The following is a 16,681-nucleotide window of genomic DNA, read 5'->3' as shown; positions in this document are numbered from 1 at the left end:
CCACTCACTTGTCATGAGGGGAATAGAAGAAGAAAGGCTTCTCAAACTGCAAGGAACCTCTGCTCATGCACAACATTTCTCATATATTTCTCATCATGAAGAAGGTACACTTCCATCAAGTTTATTATGGCATGCTAGATTTGGACATTTAAACTATGACAGTCTCTGCTTATTGAAGAAAAATGGTGTTGCTGGTTTGCCTACAATTCCTAGGAAATATAAGCAATGTGATGCTTGAATTCTAGGAAAGCATAGCAAACAGTCTTTTCACGATTCACATTCAAGAGCACATAGGAAACTCGAACTCATTCATTCAGATTTATGTGGTCCAATGCATGTTCCTTCTGCAAATGGAAATAAATATATCATGACATTTATTGATGATTACACCAGAATGTGTTGGGCTTATTTAATGAAGAACAAATCTGATGCTTTTCAAACATTCAAGAATTTTCATAAATGGATTGAAAATGATGCACAATCTCATATTGGGTCTATTCGCACTGATAATGGAAAAGAATATACATCAAAGGAATTTGAAAACTATCTTTGCCAACATGGGATCAAACATCAAACAACTGTACCTTATAATCCCCAACAGAATGGTGTAGCAGAAAGAATGAATAGAACAATTTTGAATATGGTACGATCCATGCTTTTCTTCAAAAATGTAAAGATAATGTTTTGGGTTGATGCTGTTCTATGTGCTGCATATATAAAGAATAGATGTCCATCTAATGCTATAAGAAACAAGACTCCTTATGAATTGTGGTATGGACATGTTCCTTCGGTAAAACATCTCAGGATCTTTGGTTCCACCTGTTATGCTTTGATACCAAAGGTACATAGAAACAAACTTGGTGCTAGAAGTCGTAAGTGTATCTTCCTGGGGTATTCAAACACCTCTAAAGCATACCGCCTCTATGATGAAGTAAATAAAAAGTTTGTTGTATCTAGAGATGTCATTTTTCTGGAATCATCCAAATCTGACAATGTTGTTGAGCGACAACTTGATCGCTTAGATAGATTCGCAAAAACGAAATCATTTCAAGAATTTGATAATCAGATTCCACATCTTGAAGGGGGGATTCCTATACTAGATCAACATGTGGAATCTTCTTCTGAAGAACAATCTCCCCTGTATGAAACTCCAACAACGGATGATCCTTTAAGTGATGTAATTGATAGGATTGGGAGACTCAATCAACAGATCAGCCTGGCCCATCTCAGAAAGGTCCCCCAAAGTGGCTGACAAAGACACTTGAAAGTGTTCATCCTGATGAAATTGGAAAAACAGGAACCAGAAATTCAAACAGACAAAATGGAGGTGATGTAGATGACTCTAATTCACCTGTTGATATGGATATTACTTATGATTGTGAATTGAACTTGTCTACAGATTTTGAACCAACTTCCTTCAAAGAAGTTGCTTCTCATAATGAATGGAAAGAAGCAATGCAAAAGGAGTATGATGCTCTCATAAAGAATGGCACTTGGAAGCTGGTTGATCCTCCATTTGGAACCAAACCAATTGGCTGCAAGTGGGTCTACAAGAACAAGTACAAAGCTGTTGGCTCACTTAACAAGCACAAAGCTAGGCTTGTGGAAAAAGGCTTTGCACAGAAGGAAGGGGTCGATTATGAGGAAACTTTTGCCCCCACAGCAAAATGGGCCACCATCCGGACACTCTTTGCACTAGCTGCTTAGAACGATTGGAAAGTCCATCAAATGGATGTAAAAACTGCATTCTTGAATGGAGATCTAAAAGAGAATGTTTTTATGTCCCAGCCTGAAGGATTTGCTATGAAAGGACATGAACATAAAGTATGCAAACTTGTGAAGTCCTTGTATGGCCTCAAACAAGCACCACGAGCTTGGTATGAAAAACTAACTGAGCATCTTCTGAAACTCAACTTCAATCATTTTGATCTTGATGATGCAACTTTATTTGTCAAGAAAGTTGGCAAAACAGTTGTGTATCTTGTGGTATATGTAGATGATCTTTTAATGACATGGAACAATGAAAGCTACATTGCATCCATAAAGAAGGAATTAGGGAAAAGTTTTGAAATGACTGATTTGGGCTATGTTCGTTACTATCTTCGCATTGAAGTAACCCAACATCCAAAATCCATATTTCTTTCTCAAAAGAAATACATTGGAGATTTGTTAAACAGATTTGGCATGACAGAGTGCAATCCTCTTTCTACTCCAATGGAACAAAACTTAAAGCTCACATCTATTGAAGGAAAGGAATTTGAGGATGCAACAAAGTATAGACAGCTTGTAGGAAGTCTCATCTACCTCACTACTACCAGACCAGACATCTCATTTACTGTTGGAATCCTCTTCAGGTTCATGCAAAAGCCTTGTGAGGGACATTAGTCTGCTGCAAAAAGAGTTCTAAGGTACTTGAAGGGAACTCAAGACCTTGGAATCAAGTATACAGAGGTGGAAAACTTCAGCTTGATTGGATACTCTGATTCAGACTTCGATGGAGACAAAGAAACTGGGGTATCTACTTCAGGATATGCTATGAGTCTTGGATCAGGAGCTGTCTCCTGGAGATCACGCAAACAATCAGTTCTAGCAGATTCCACAACCGTAGCAGAATACGTGGCAGCAGCTGAAGCAACGAAAGAAATTGTGTGGCTCAGGAAAATTCTTGAAGATTTGCAGGTAAAACAAGTACAATCAACTCCACTCATGATTGATAACACCTCTGCAATAAAGTTGGCCAAGAATCCAAAGTTCCATGATCGAACAAAGCATATCAATACTAAATATCATCTGATTCGACATCATGTTGAGGCAAAAACAATCCATCTTCGTCATTGTTCCACAAATGAGCAAATTGCAGACATCTTCACCAAAGCACTTGGAAAGGAAAAGCTTGAAAGATTCAAAATGATGCTTGGACTCACCAACATCCCTTCAAATTAAGGGGGGGAATGTTGACACCTAATCTTCATGATTGGGGAATTTGTAAAATAAATAAATCAGGAATGTGAACAGTCATCAGAAGATGAATTGAACAATCACCCCTAATGTATAAAACAATAACATAGCTATGGAATAAAAACACCAATCAGTTTTTCTACCTTTGGAGAGTTAATGCCTGGCCTGACAAGCAAGATAATGAAGAAATTGATGAGCACTATGATGGATGGGACATTCCATGCTTTGATGAAGAAGAAGTAGAGGATAGTCAGGATCAACAGAAGACAAAGGCAGAGGATAAACAACAGCAACAACAGGAATGAATAAATGATGATCAAATAAGGTTTGAAATCACCACCCCACCACTCAGAGATGAGGTAGGAAAGCTCAAATGCCTGCAAGATATAGGGAAAATGCATTTATAACTAGTATGATGAATATTGTTGAACCGTCTAGTTATAAAGAAGCAAACGAAAGTAATGAATGGAAAATAGCCATGCAACAGGAATATGATTCAATAATCAGAAATAACACATGGGAATTGGTAGAACTCCCTAGAGGAAAACAGGTCATACATTGCAAATGGTTATATAAACTGAAAATTAATGTAGATGGAACTATAGAAAAACTGAAAGCTAGATTGGTTGCAAAGGGGTACACACAAAAAGAATGGATAGATTACGAAGAAACCTTCACCCTTGTAGCTAAATTGAACACCATCAAAATGTTAATTGCTTTAGCTACTAAGAAACATTGGATGATGCACCAACTAGATGTAAAGTCTACATTTCTGAATGAAGAACTAAAAGAAGAGGTTTATTTAGAGCAACCAGAAGGCTTTGTCCAGAAGGGAAAATAACATTTAGTCTGTAGGTTGAAGAAAGCACTCTATGGACTAAAACAAGCTCCCAAGTCGTGGTATGAGAAAATTGACTCATTTTTTCTACAAGCTGGCTATAATAGAAGTAAGAATGACCCTAATCTTTACACCATGAAAGATGAACAAGGGTGCGTAGTGCTGATTTCATTATATGTAGATGATTTGATAATTACAAGTTATGCCATATATCTAATTGATGAAATCAAGCAGCAGATGTCACAGATGTTTGAGATGAAGCATCTCAGTGAACTCGGATACTATTTAGGTCTTGAGATCTAGAGAGATTTAGGTCAAACATTTCTGTCTCAAGCAAAGCATGTCAAAGGCATGTTAGAAAAGTTTAGAATGGATCAGTGTAAGTCTACATTGGTACCATTGCAGCAGAACATCAAATTGCAGTGTGAGGGTGGCTCAAAAGCGGCAGATGCAACACTTTACAGACAGTTGGTTGGGAGTCTAACATACCTAACGACCACTAGACCTGATTTTGCTTATGCAGTCAGTGTGTTAAGCCAATTTATGTCTAAGCCACTTGAAAGCCACTGGAATGCAGCGAATAATGTTTTGAGGTATCTACATGGTACTGCAGATTATGGAATTATTTACAATGACTCTTCTGATGTTAGATTGGTAGGATTTGCAGATTTAAATTGGGCAGGAAATGTAGATGATCGCAGATCTATAACAGGTTATGCATTCAGTCTTGGATCCGGGGTGACCACTTGGAGCAGCAAGAAGTAGAACACAGTCTCCTTGTCCTCAATAGAATTAAAGTATCAAGCCATGTGTGCAGCAATGTGTGAGGCAGTTTAGTTGCGGAGACTTCTCCAAGATGTTGGGGAAGAACAAACAGTCACAACAACAATCAAATGCGACAATCAAAGTTTAATCAAGCTGGCCAACAATCCGGTGTTTGAAAAAAACACTAAACATATTGATACTCAATTCCATTTTGTCAGAGAAAAAGTGCAAACTAAAGAAATTCTTCTGGAATATTGTAATACATGTGATAATGTTGCAGACATTTTCATTAAGCCCCTTGGAAAAGTAAAATTTCAAATGTTTAGGGAGATGTTAGGCATATATGTGAACCCATTCTCCATTAAAGGGGAGTGTTGAAGATAATGAAGAATATCCTAGAATAGGTAGAGTTGGTTCATGTAGCCTCAGGATAGGAATTAGTTTCTATTTCTTAGGATGCTGTTCTAACTTCCCTAAAACCATGTATTCTATTTAATGTGTAATGTTGATGAACAATGTAGAGTGTTCTGCAGAGTCAGACTCTCCTGGTTCAGACTCTCTTTCGTAGAGCTGACCAATGGATTTTATTTTCTTAATACAAACATTCCCATTTTTATCACATTTAATTTTTTTTATGTATATACCATGAAAAAATTAAGTTTTATGGCTAAAACATATATTTGGTTCTATATATACTCTATAGAGCATTCAAAATACAATTTAAACAATGAGAAATAACACATTGTATTTTAAGCTATAAAGAAGTTTGTAGATGAAGAAATTTCATCCCTCCCTACTCTTTAAATCTGTACTTAAAAGAAATCTATGCTGGTTCCAACTCATCTCATCTCCACATTTTATATATATATATATATATATATATAGATATATTCAAGTGAAGGAACCATACTTACAATAAGTGTCACTTACACATAGTCCTGCTTAGAATTGGACCACAAGATCTGTTAGGACAAAACTTTCCTATCTAACTATTAAACCACATCCTCACATCTAAATTAACCAATCAAATCTATACATTATAATAATATATATGAATGAGAAAAATCACGGGAAGCCAAGGCTCATTCTCGTTCGTCTCTGTCCAAGAAGAAGAAAGAAGTGGCCATGGAATCTAGAAAGAGCAGGCGACAATATTTTGCCGGACCCCAAGGGAAGCGGGGGAGATTATTGTTGGTAGTAGTACCAGAGTTTAATGTTGTGCTGGGGCTGGCGTTGCTCATAACATGGCTGGCTCTCAAATGAAATATTCACAGAATGGTTCTCCTAACTCCCATTTTCTTTAAATAAATCGCCCCTCTTTGGGGGATCTTTGATAGCAACCGGACATCTCTTTGAAATAATTGTTTCATTATACTTGATTTAATATATATAAGGTTTGTGTCAGCTGCTTATATTTTATATCTAATCGATAAATTGATCTCAAAAATAACAATCATAATCATTTTGCAAAAATGATTGACGCAATAAACAATGGAGTCTCTCTCCAAATAATGGATGCAATTTACAACGTGTATTACTCTAATTTGTTTGAAGAAGTCTAAGATGAAAAATGAAAATTAAAAATTATTATTATTTAATCATCGAGAAAAGCCCAAGTACTAATTGGAATATGGCTCTGTTTCCCAATTCCAAATCACTGAAGATGGACTGGCCAATTGCAAGCTGTTCTTCAACATTACGACCAGGAATCCCAACGAGAAAGTGGGCATCTACTATGAACAACAACAACACCTCCCTCCATGCTTCCTTAAGTGGATACTTAGTTTCTATGGAGCCAGACACTTGGAGAGATCTCAAGCTGGAGCATTCCTCCGGTAAGGTTGATCTGGTTTTGAGATTGTACGCTAGGATTCGATTCAAGAGAGGGCACTGGAATCGAGGCATTACACACTGAGTGTCAAGTACAACCATTTCAAATTAGGCAACGCTCTGTCCCAGCGGAGCACGAAGAGTCTTCAAAATGTAGTTTTTAAATTATTTTTAACTTTTAAAAATAAACTGCTTTTTAAGAAATTAATTCTTTAAACATCTTACTTTGCATAATTTTTTATAACCAATTAAACATATTTCTTTGCTCTCTCCTAAATACTTATCATAGCATACTTTGTAGGTATATCTAATAGTGATGGGTAGACCCTATTAAGTCTGGATGAGAATAGACACCACGACCTTTTTACCTCTGCGAGTAAGTCTTAATGGAAAGGGATAATTTATTTATTTATTTTTGAGTATTGGGATTTAATGAAAAGTGTTAAGTAAATGATTGATTGGTTATTGTGTAACATTTTTCAACTTTGTATTAACTCTATGTGTAAGTATGTCATTTTTCAAAAAAAAATTAAAAATAATATTTTATTACTTTTATGTGTAAGTATGTCACTTTTTAAAAAAATAATAAAAATAATTTTAGTTAATGTCTGCTAATCTTAAATTATATATAATTTTTTAATCTTATTAATGGACTAAGATTAATTATTAAAATATAAATAAAGTATTTGAATGAATAGTAAGTTATCTCATGCTTTTAATAGTTCCTTTATCATATATGTGAATTTGAATGGATCATAAATTTACCTTTAACAAAAAAATTACCACATTAAAATTCCAAATTAAGTAAAATTTTAAACAATTTTACTCTTTACTAAAGTCAATGTCATCTTAAATAAAAGGAAAAAGGTTAATTCAACACAAAGAATCGAAAATATTGCCCCAAAATCTTTACATGTAAGGTAAAGATTAAACATTTAACATGTAATGTTTAAAGTTTAACATTTTTAATTTAATGTTGGCCCTATTTAAAAAGCAATTTAATTATTATTATGTATAAACACAATATAAATTTAAAATATAAAGAGGTTTGACAAACACTTGAAAAAGAGATATGGTAACCAAAAAAATATATAAATAAACTCGAGGTATGGTAAATAAATAAAAACTCTTTTTATACTTACCCGAGAGGTGGGCAAATAAATAAAACTTCTTTTTATATTTGCTCCATAAAACTTTTTATATTCAAAGAAAACTCAAAAAAAAGTTGTATTTAGGTGAAGCCTATGGATCAAATACATTTTAATATGTGGGCTAAATACCATAGTCCAAATACCATATCTATAAAAGATGTATGGTAAATAAATAAATATAAAAGAGGTATGGTAAATAAATAAAAATATATCAAATTGGATTAGGAAGCATGTAATTATATACCAAGCAAGCATGCAATTATATACCAAGCATATGGTCCAAATACTATGGTAAATAAATAAAAACATAAATAAACATATTTTTATATTTACTCCATAATCCACTTTATATTTATGAACACTCAGAAAGAGGTTTTATTTAAGTGAAGCTTATGAGAAAAATTATTATTAATACCATGCAAAAGAACATTATCAACCCTAATATTAATATTAAAATATTATTGTTGTTATTATTATTAAATCTAATATTCATAATAATATATTATAAGATTAATATTATTAAATTTAATAACTTTAAATTAATACAACACTAATTTTTTATATTATAATATATATTAATATAGCATGATATATATTAACTCTAGATATATATATGGGAGGGAAGAACAAAGACATACACGGATAGAGGTGGAGAGATAGGGGGAGTCACAAGGGAGAGATGGAGATAAAATAAAGGAAAGGGGAGAGGAGGAATGAAGAGAGAGGGGGAGAGGAGTGAGAGAGGTAGAGAACGGTAAGAGAGGGAGGCGAAGACACAAAGATGGAGAGGGGAGAGAGAGAAGGAGAGAGGGAGGGAGATAATGAGAGGATTGGAGAGAGAGAGAGAGAGAGACGGAGGTAGGAGAGGAAGGGAGAGAGGAAGGACAAGAGAGAGGAATTGAGAGAGAGGGTGAGAGAGGGAGGGAAGAATAAAGACATAGAAAGCAAGAAGTGGAGAGAGAGATAGGGAGAAACAAGGGAGAGATTGAGAGAGAGTGTGTATGCTTAGGGGTGAGATAAAGAGACAAAGAAGGAGAGAAGGGGGAGAGAAGGAAAGGGAGGGATAAAGTAACATAGTTGGAGAGAGAGAGAGAGAGAGAGAGAGAGAGATGATTGGAGGGAAAAGAGAGAGAGAGAGAGAGAGAGAGAGAGAGAGAGAGAGAGATGGTTGGAGGGAAGATAGAGAGAGAGAGAGGATTGGAGGGAAAAGGGAGAGAGAGAGAGTGATGGGGGAAGAGAGAGAGAGGATTGGAGGGAAAAGGGAGGGGGACAGAGAGAGAGAGAGAGAGAGAGAGAGAGAGGATTGGAGGGAAAAGGGAGAGAGAGAGAGTGATGGGGGAAGAGAGAGGGAGGTAGGATAGAAAGGGAGAGAGAGGAAGGATGAGAGATATGACTTGAGAGAGAGGAGGAGAGTGATGGAGGCAAAGAGAGGATTGGAGGGAAAAAAGAGAGAGTGAGTGATGGGGGAGGAGAGAGGGAGGTAGGAGAGAAAGTGAGAGAGAAGAAGGACGAGAGAGAGGAGAAGAGAAGGAGTGAGAGAGGAGAATATAGGGAGGGATGGAGAGATGGAGTTGGAGGGGGAGAGAGAGAGGGAAGAAGAAAGACATAGAGTAAGAATTGGAGAGATAGAGGGAGTGACAATGGAGAAATGGAGAGAGTGTGTGTATGTTTCGGGGTAAGATAAATAGACAAATAAGGAGAGATGGAGAAAAGGAGGGGAGAAAAGGAGCAATAAGGAGAGAGGGAGGGATATAGTAACAGAGTTGGAGGTTAGAGAGAGAGAGAGAGAGAGAGAGAGAGAGAGAGAGGTAGGAGAGAAAGGGATAGAGAGGAAGGAAGAGAGAGGATGTGAGAGAGTGGATAGCGGGAGGGAAAGAGAGATGAAGTTGGAAGGGGAGAGAGAGGGAGGTAAGAAGAAATACATAGGGAGAGAAATGTGGAGAGAGAGAGAGTGAGAGAGTGATAAGGAAGATGGAGAGAGAGGGAGAGAGGACAACAGGAGGAAAAAAAGAGAAGCGGGGGAAAGGGAGAGAAGGGGATGAAAGAGAGAGAGAGAGAGAAAGAGAGGGAGAGAGAGGAATATGGAGAGATATATAGATAGATAGATTATAGAAAGAGAGTGTATGCTTTGGGGGTGATATAGAGAGACAAAGGGAGATATAGATATTGATGGAAGGTGAAGAGAGGGAAGAAGAGAGAGATGGAGAGAGGGAGGGACAAAGAGATTGATAAATATGGAGTGAGAAAGTGTGTGTGTTTGGCGGGATGAGATAGAGAAAAAAAGAAGGAGAGATGGAGGGAGATATAGATATAGATGGAGGGGGGAGAGAGAGAAGAAGATTTTTTTCACTAGATGCATTGATCTCAGTGTATATGGATATTTATATTCCTATTTGATTACTTGCACTAGATTCATTTATTTTAGTTTAGATGTTGATTTATAATGATATTTGATTGCTTGCACTAGATGCATTGATTTAAATTAGACGATTTCTAATCCTATTTGATTTCTTGCACTAAATGCATATATTTTAGTGTAGATGGTGATTTCTAATCCTATTTGATTGCTTACCCTAGATGCATTGATTTTAATGTAGATGTTGATTTCTAATTATATTTGATTTCTTGCGCTAGATGCATTGATTTGAATGGAAATGATTTCTAATCATATTTCAATGCTTTCACTAAATGCATTGATTTTAGTGTAGATGGTGATTCCTAATCCTATTTGATTGCTTGCACTAAATGCATTGATTTCAGTGTAGATGTTTGTTTCTAATCCTATAAACTTACTTGCACTAGATGCATTGATTTGAGTGTAGATGTTGATTTCTAATCTTATTTGCTTGTTTGCATTAGATGCATTGATTTCAATGTAGAAGTTGTTTTCTAATCTTATTTGATTTCTTGCATTAGATGCATTTATTTCAGTGTAGAAGTTGATTTCTGATTTGATGTAACTGGATGTATTATTTTACATTAATTTTAGAGTGGTTGGATTAACATTGTGCATTGATTTTAGTGTAAGTGAAAAAACGTATTGGTAATGTACATTGATTTTTGTGTTATAGTAATTCAACTTATTAATATTCGAGAGCAAGAGAGACAAGGTATGATGTTTACTACAACAACTCAAGCTAAAGATTTAAATGGTTTACGATTTCAACTATCCTTTTCATATAATGGAATGAAATATGACAAAAATAATATGGGTGACAATAAGAATAGTAGAAGCAAATAGTTTGATATGGATCACAATAAAGACTAATTGTAATTTCCTACATTCTTATTATTCACATTTTCTATCAGTCAACACTATTACATTGTCACTTTGCATTGAAAGTTTTCATTTCATCATTTTTCATCATTAAATTTATTAATAATATTTATCATCTCAACAAATTGAGGTAACTACGAAAATTTAAAATTAAAATAATCTCACACATATGTAGCATATTTAAAATGATTATATTAATATTAGATGTATTTACATATTATTGATAAAATTAATCATATCTTTGATATATTTTCCTTGGACAGACATGACTGAAACAATCCTCGATCCATCTTAACTCTGGATCTATCAAGCACCGAGATGGATCAAATCTCTCAAGGTGCAAACCTTTCGTCGAGTTTTTTCACTCAAAAAAGAGGTTTTCACCTCGAGAGGTTTGATCCCTCTTGGCGCTTCATAGATCTGGAGTTAAGATGGATCTAAGATGGTTGTAATTAATTGAAGTATTTGTTGATAATATATTATTAATTGGATGTAATATGTGAAAAAGACTTGAATTGATTAAGACCCTTAAGGTTATGAATTATTATTATAACTAGTAATTAATTTCTAAGTTTCTTTCTATTCATATATTATGAGAAGAAAGAGGCATCTTGGAGGGTTTAATTAGCATGAATATATAACTTTATTGAAATGAATATATATAGATATAGATATATTTCAAAGTGTTATATGGAAAGGTCAACTCAAGTGGTTTTAACTTGCTCATATATATAGTCTTGTGGAAAAGTTCAAACAATTGAATTAAGGATGCAAATTATGTTGTTAATGGAGAGGCCATAAGTTACAATATCAAATTTGGTTGAGTCCCTCGAGGTTACCTAATAGTATTGTAAGTGGCCTATGTTAGTTTGAGCCTTGTATTCCTCATCTAACAAAATTGGTTTTGAAGAAGTGCCAATAGAGGTAGGAAACTGCTCTATATCCTACCATTGGATGTTTCAGTTGTTAGCATGGCTATAGATAGCAACCTCAATGTTCAAAAGCTTCCTACATAGAACATCAAATTTTTGGTCTATTATCTTTAGTTTCTAGAAGATTGAGTGTTATTGATTACCCCTCTCTTCCTCCAATTGAACTATGAAAACACTATTCATCTAATGTAGCTCAATCAGTTTAAGTACTTTAGCGTCTTTTGTTCTTGAGTTGCCCAAGTCTATGCCCCAATCTTGAAATAAACCTCCAATTGTGTAGAAATTCCCACTGTAGATCAACAAATTATGAAATGTAATAAGGCAAAATACAATATCTACTTCAACATCAAGCTTTGTGGAAGCTTAATCAATTTTAGCACCATTAATGAGAACAAATATAACTGAGAATGACAAATAAATCACACATAACACAGAAGAAATAACCTGGGGAAAGCCTCAGCCTAAAACCCCAACTTTTGTATTATCATACAAGTCGAAATCTTGTTCAAGTTACAAAAAGAATAAACTCTCAAGCTATCCTGCTCTCTCTGCAATCAAACAATACAACTCACAGGCTGAATAGGCACTGTATATGTGCTCCTCAAGCCCTCCAAGCCTCCTATTTCCTTGCGCAATTTTTCTTGGGGTCCAGTGCTGCCACTTGTGTCAATTGGCCTCTTCACACACTCACTAACCTCTGATCTAACTGCGCAATCCTGAAGGAGATAAATGCTTATGCATGGATGAGTTTCCTTTATAGGAAAAATTCATCCAACTGATAGTACATTGTCCCTCCTCTGATCTCAACTGGGTCTCTAACAAAACTGACATGCATGAGTTATTTATGATAGAATATTCAGTTATCTGAACTGCAACAGTTACATGCATGCAAGAATTAACTAACTAAACTCATAATTAATTCATCAAATTGTTTGAATTAATCTAACTAGACTTGACTCAGTTAACTAAGCCAACTAATTACAACTCAATATTACAACTCATCCTTATCTCTTTAACTCATGGATAAATTCCTCAATTAATGGAGAAATTGTTGCATGTCGCCACATAGACTTCATGTTTGATTTTCTTCAACTAATTAACTCATGGTGAATTAATTAATTATTTTACAAACAGCTGCTAAGATCAAATTCGAATTTTACTTCACTATTTTAGCTTCGAGACTGACTAAAATAGGAATCTCTCCTGAAATGCTATTTTTTAGCAATGCTATTTATAGCACTTCCATTTTTCATTCCTTGTTGCTATGTCCAACACTGGTACCCGAACTGCTATTTATGGCAGTGCTATTTATAGCACTTCTATCTTTAGCATTTCTTGTTGCCATTTTCAACAAATTGGTCCTTGGAGGGTTTCTATCTTTTCATTTTGATGGTCCATCATTAATGTTAATACCTATTAGGCATATTCACTAGAAGTCCATGGCCATCATCATGGAATCCATTTGGACTCTAGTTATACATTGTGAAACTTGCATGGGACAGAAAAGTTTGATAGAAAAAGTAACTCCTCTACAGGAACCCCATTCTTTTCACTCATGTTTGGTGTCCTATTACCTATATGTCTCATTATGGGAGGTTGAATATTGATAAGAGCATAACAAGGCCATCTAAGTGAGGAAGGCACTGAGACATAGAGTTTGAAAGAAAATATTAGTCTATGTTGTTTCCTTATCAAGTTCAATTTAAGACAAATGTCCTTCATATGGGTTTCTAAGTTGCTCGAAGGGACAAAGGAGTGGGTCTGATTTTGGCTTATAAATAAAAAATACCTAAACACCTCTATGAAAAAAACATGAAATACATTCAACCATGAAAAACTAGCCCAGGAATTCACATAAGCATTAGTCACACATTGTTATGAAACCAACTCACAAAAAGATAGAAAAGATAGATCAATGCCTTATAATTCAGCCTCTTCGAGGGGGCAACCTCCTTTACATTACACAAATGAACAATTCTTGGATGATACAAATGACAAGACCTCCTTTTTATATATAGGAGTCTAAGGGGTCATAATATATTCAGAGCCGAGATAACAATAATAATGTAAGGGAACAATAATAACAATAGTGGGCTTCTATGGGGCACAATAATAACAATATGGGGACTACATGGGCACAACATTATAATAAGGGGGTTGTACTAATAACAATAAGGGGTTACACTAGTAGTATAGGGGCCTAACACACATGTTTTTTTTGTTAAGAGAATAATGTTTCCATGGATTAATATTGGTAGTGCAAGCACATGAAAAGTTAGAGTATGATTCAGTCCAATAACTCTATTTGAAATCATCAATACAAAAGTGAAAACAACTGGATAAACCACAGACAATTCCTTCCTTTTTCCTTAGAATTACCTTAATCCCTCACCTATAAACCAAATATAAAAATAGTAACCCAAATATATTTAAGAAAAAATAACTTGAGCCAAAAGAGTAAGGTACTAACCAATATAGTTGAAATTCATGTAGAGGTGCTAAGGCCTAGCCCATGTCCTAGAACTTGGAGATACTTAAGCATCACTCTTCCATCACGTAGTCTGCCTACCTACATGGGAGATTGGTTATAAGAAACTCACAATGTACTACTTCCATAATTCCACCTATGTCCGTCATTCATCCACTACGATGTATAGGATAGTGTTCCAGACATAATAAACTCATCATGAAACACCCCATGTTATGTCTCATCATCATAAATCAATAATTCCCTTTCATGTTATTACTAGACAATAGTGTCTCAATCGAGTACCTTCAAACATGTAAAAGGTGTCTTCATGCTACTACATACCACTCCATCCAAGAAATTGTTGTCACTATTATTAAGTTAACACTAGTCTTCTCATATTTATTTAGCAATCATAGTGTGCTAGAGTACAATACACCCAACACCCTAAGTCATCCTAAGGATGTCAGGTTCATAACATTGTTTTCTTCTTTCAGCCCAATAAGGCCCTAATCCTAAGACCTTCATCATCTTATGCTTGTTAAGGGATTTCTAAAAATTTAAAACTAATCTCATTTTTTAGCCCCATACACTATGTTAGGGTCCCTTAAATATCTTATACTTTCTGTAATGTCAGCATGATCACACTACTAACACTTGACAACATGCTAGATCCACATAATATCCCATAGTAGACACCCAGTGAATGTCAAGACGACTGAGGCCATCCATGCCATTTAATGGATTCTATTAAATTTCTTTAATTTCTTTATATTATGTGTATATAAGGTCCACCGTAATATAATATCAACCCTTTTATGTGTATACAAGTTTATAAGGATCAACATTATGTAATGAGAATACAATGTTAATAATTCGATCCTTGGCTATGAAAAGGGTTCGCTAGGCCAGAACCTTAGTTGATCATAGACTAGCAATTAAAGGAAGAAGTATTGTGTAGTCAAAGGATATAGAAGTAATGTTCCATGCAACAATATTCAAATCTAAGTGTAAAGTCAAATTTGGCATAGAATCTCATAGTAAAAACATGTTTACCATTTTGGATGGATGCAACATGCTTCTTCCTGAGATATTTATAAGAAAACATGTTTTTTTCATAATTTAAATTGTTATGTGTGTTTCTATTTCTTTATAAATATAAAAGGTAACTATTGTGTTTATGAAATATTTTAGATTTTTTTTTTCCAATATTACTTATTGTCTAACAATATATTTATTTCCACATCATTTTTTAATATTCAACTTACTTATGGAAACAGACTGAACGATGAACCCTAGCATCCTGGTTGCCGCCTCCATTCCTTCGGCCGCCGTCTGGCCTCTGCTCGGCCCGGCTGTTGACGGAGAAGAGCTTTACAGTCATGGAATGCGGGCTCTCCCCTTCATCGGTGTACTGCAGGACTTCCAATTTCTTCTGAACGACCCCCTCTCCCCTTTTTGTTCCGTTCAGATCTCTGGGGCTGCCTGTTTGCGGCCCTATGTTTCTGCTTCTCACACCCGCCGCCCCCTTCAGATTGCAAACGCAATGGTCAAGGACGAACAGGCAAATTTTACTCGCGCTTCTCCTCAGATGGCGGCTACGGGGAAGACATTATATGATCGGGAAGGTTGCTCAACCATATTACTGCCTCCTCTGACCCCCAAAAACAGCCAATACTCTGTTTTTATTCTTCAGAACTCCCTCAGATCCCTGGATCTGCCTGGATGGGCCCTCTGGAAGCTTTACGGGGCGGAATGCAACGACAGTCTCATTAATGATGGGATTTTCCCATCATCTCCTCACATGCCCCTGCGGCAAGTTCAGAAAAAGAAAGCCCTGCAAAGCCCTTGCCCCCTCTCGTCTCAGATCTGCAGAGGAAGGAGGAACCCTGAACTTCCTGCCTCGTTTCAGATCCAAATCAAGCTCATCTCTGGCAAAACTCTGCTACAATGGGTGAGCTCTTCGGATCTAGTGCAGGACCTCAAGCATGCTCTGGAACTCAAGCTGGGGATACCCTCTGCAGCTCAACGACTTCTCAACGAAGGTAAACAACTTGAGGATCTCTACCCTCTTTCTTTTTACAGCATTAAGAGAAATGCCTCCATTATTTTTGCCCTTCGTTTGAGAGGGGGAGCTGTAGGACAAACATCCTCAACCAAGGCATTTTCATACAAAGATGTTGTCCATGCACAGAAGCAGGAGAAGACAGCTCCACCAGTTCAGGCTCCCAAACCTTTTCTGGTGGACAAACTGGAGGAAACCCCCTCCATTGAAATAGAGCACCCATCGCTGGATGAGCAATCCCAAAAGTTTGCGGAGCATGGCATTATTTGCAGATTCAATGGGCTATGGCCACGCACAGCAGACCTCTACCAGTGGATTCACTCTAACTGGACCAACAATTGTAAGGTTCTGTTATGCTCAAAGGGCTTTTTCATTACAGTGTTTGCTTTTGAGGAGGA

Source organism: Pinus tabuliformis, chromosome 5_2 (assembly GCF_031772625.1).
Source record: "Pinus tabuliformis cultivar Carrire ecotype Pingquan chromosome 5_2, CPIR1, whole genome shotgun sequence".
NCBI classification, from domain to species: Eukaryota; Viridiplantae; Streptophyta; class Pinopsida; order Pinales; family Pinaceae; genus Pinus; species Pinus tabuliformis.
Note: the sequence above shows the minus strand (reverse complement) of the source record.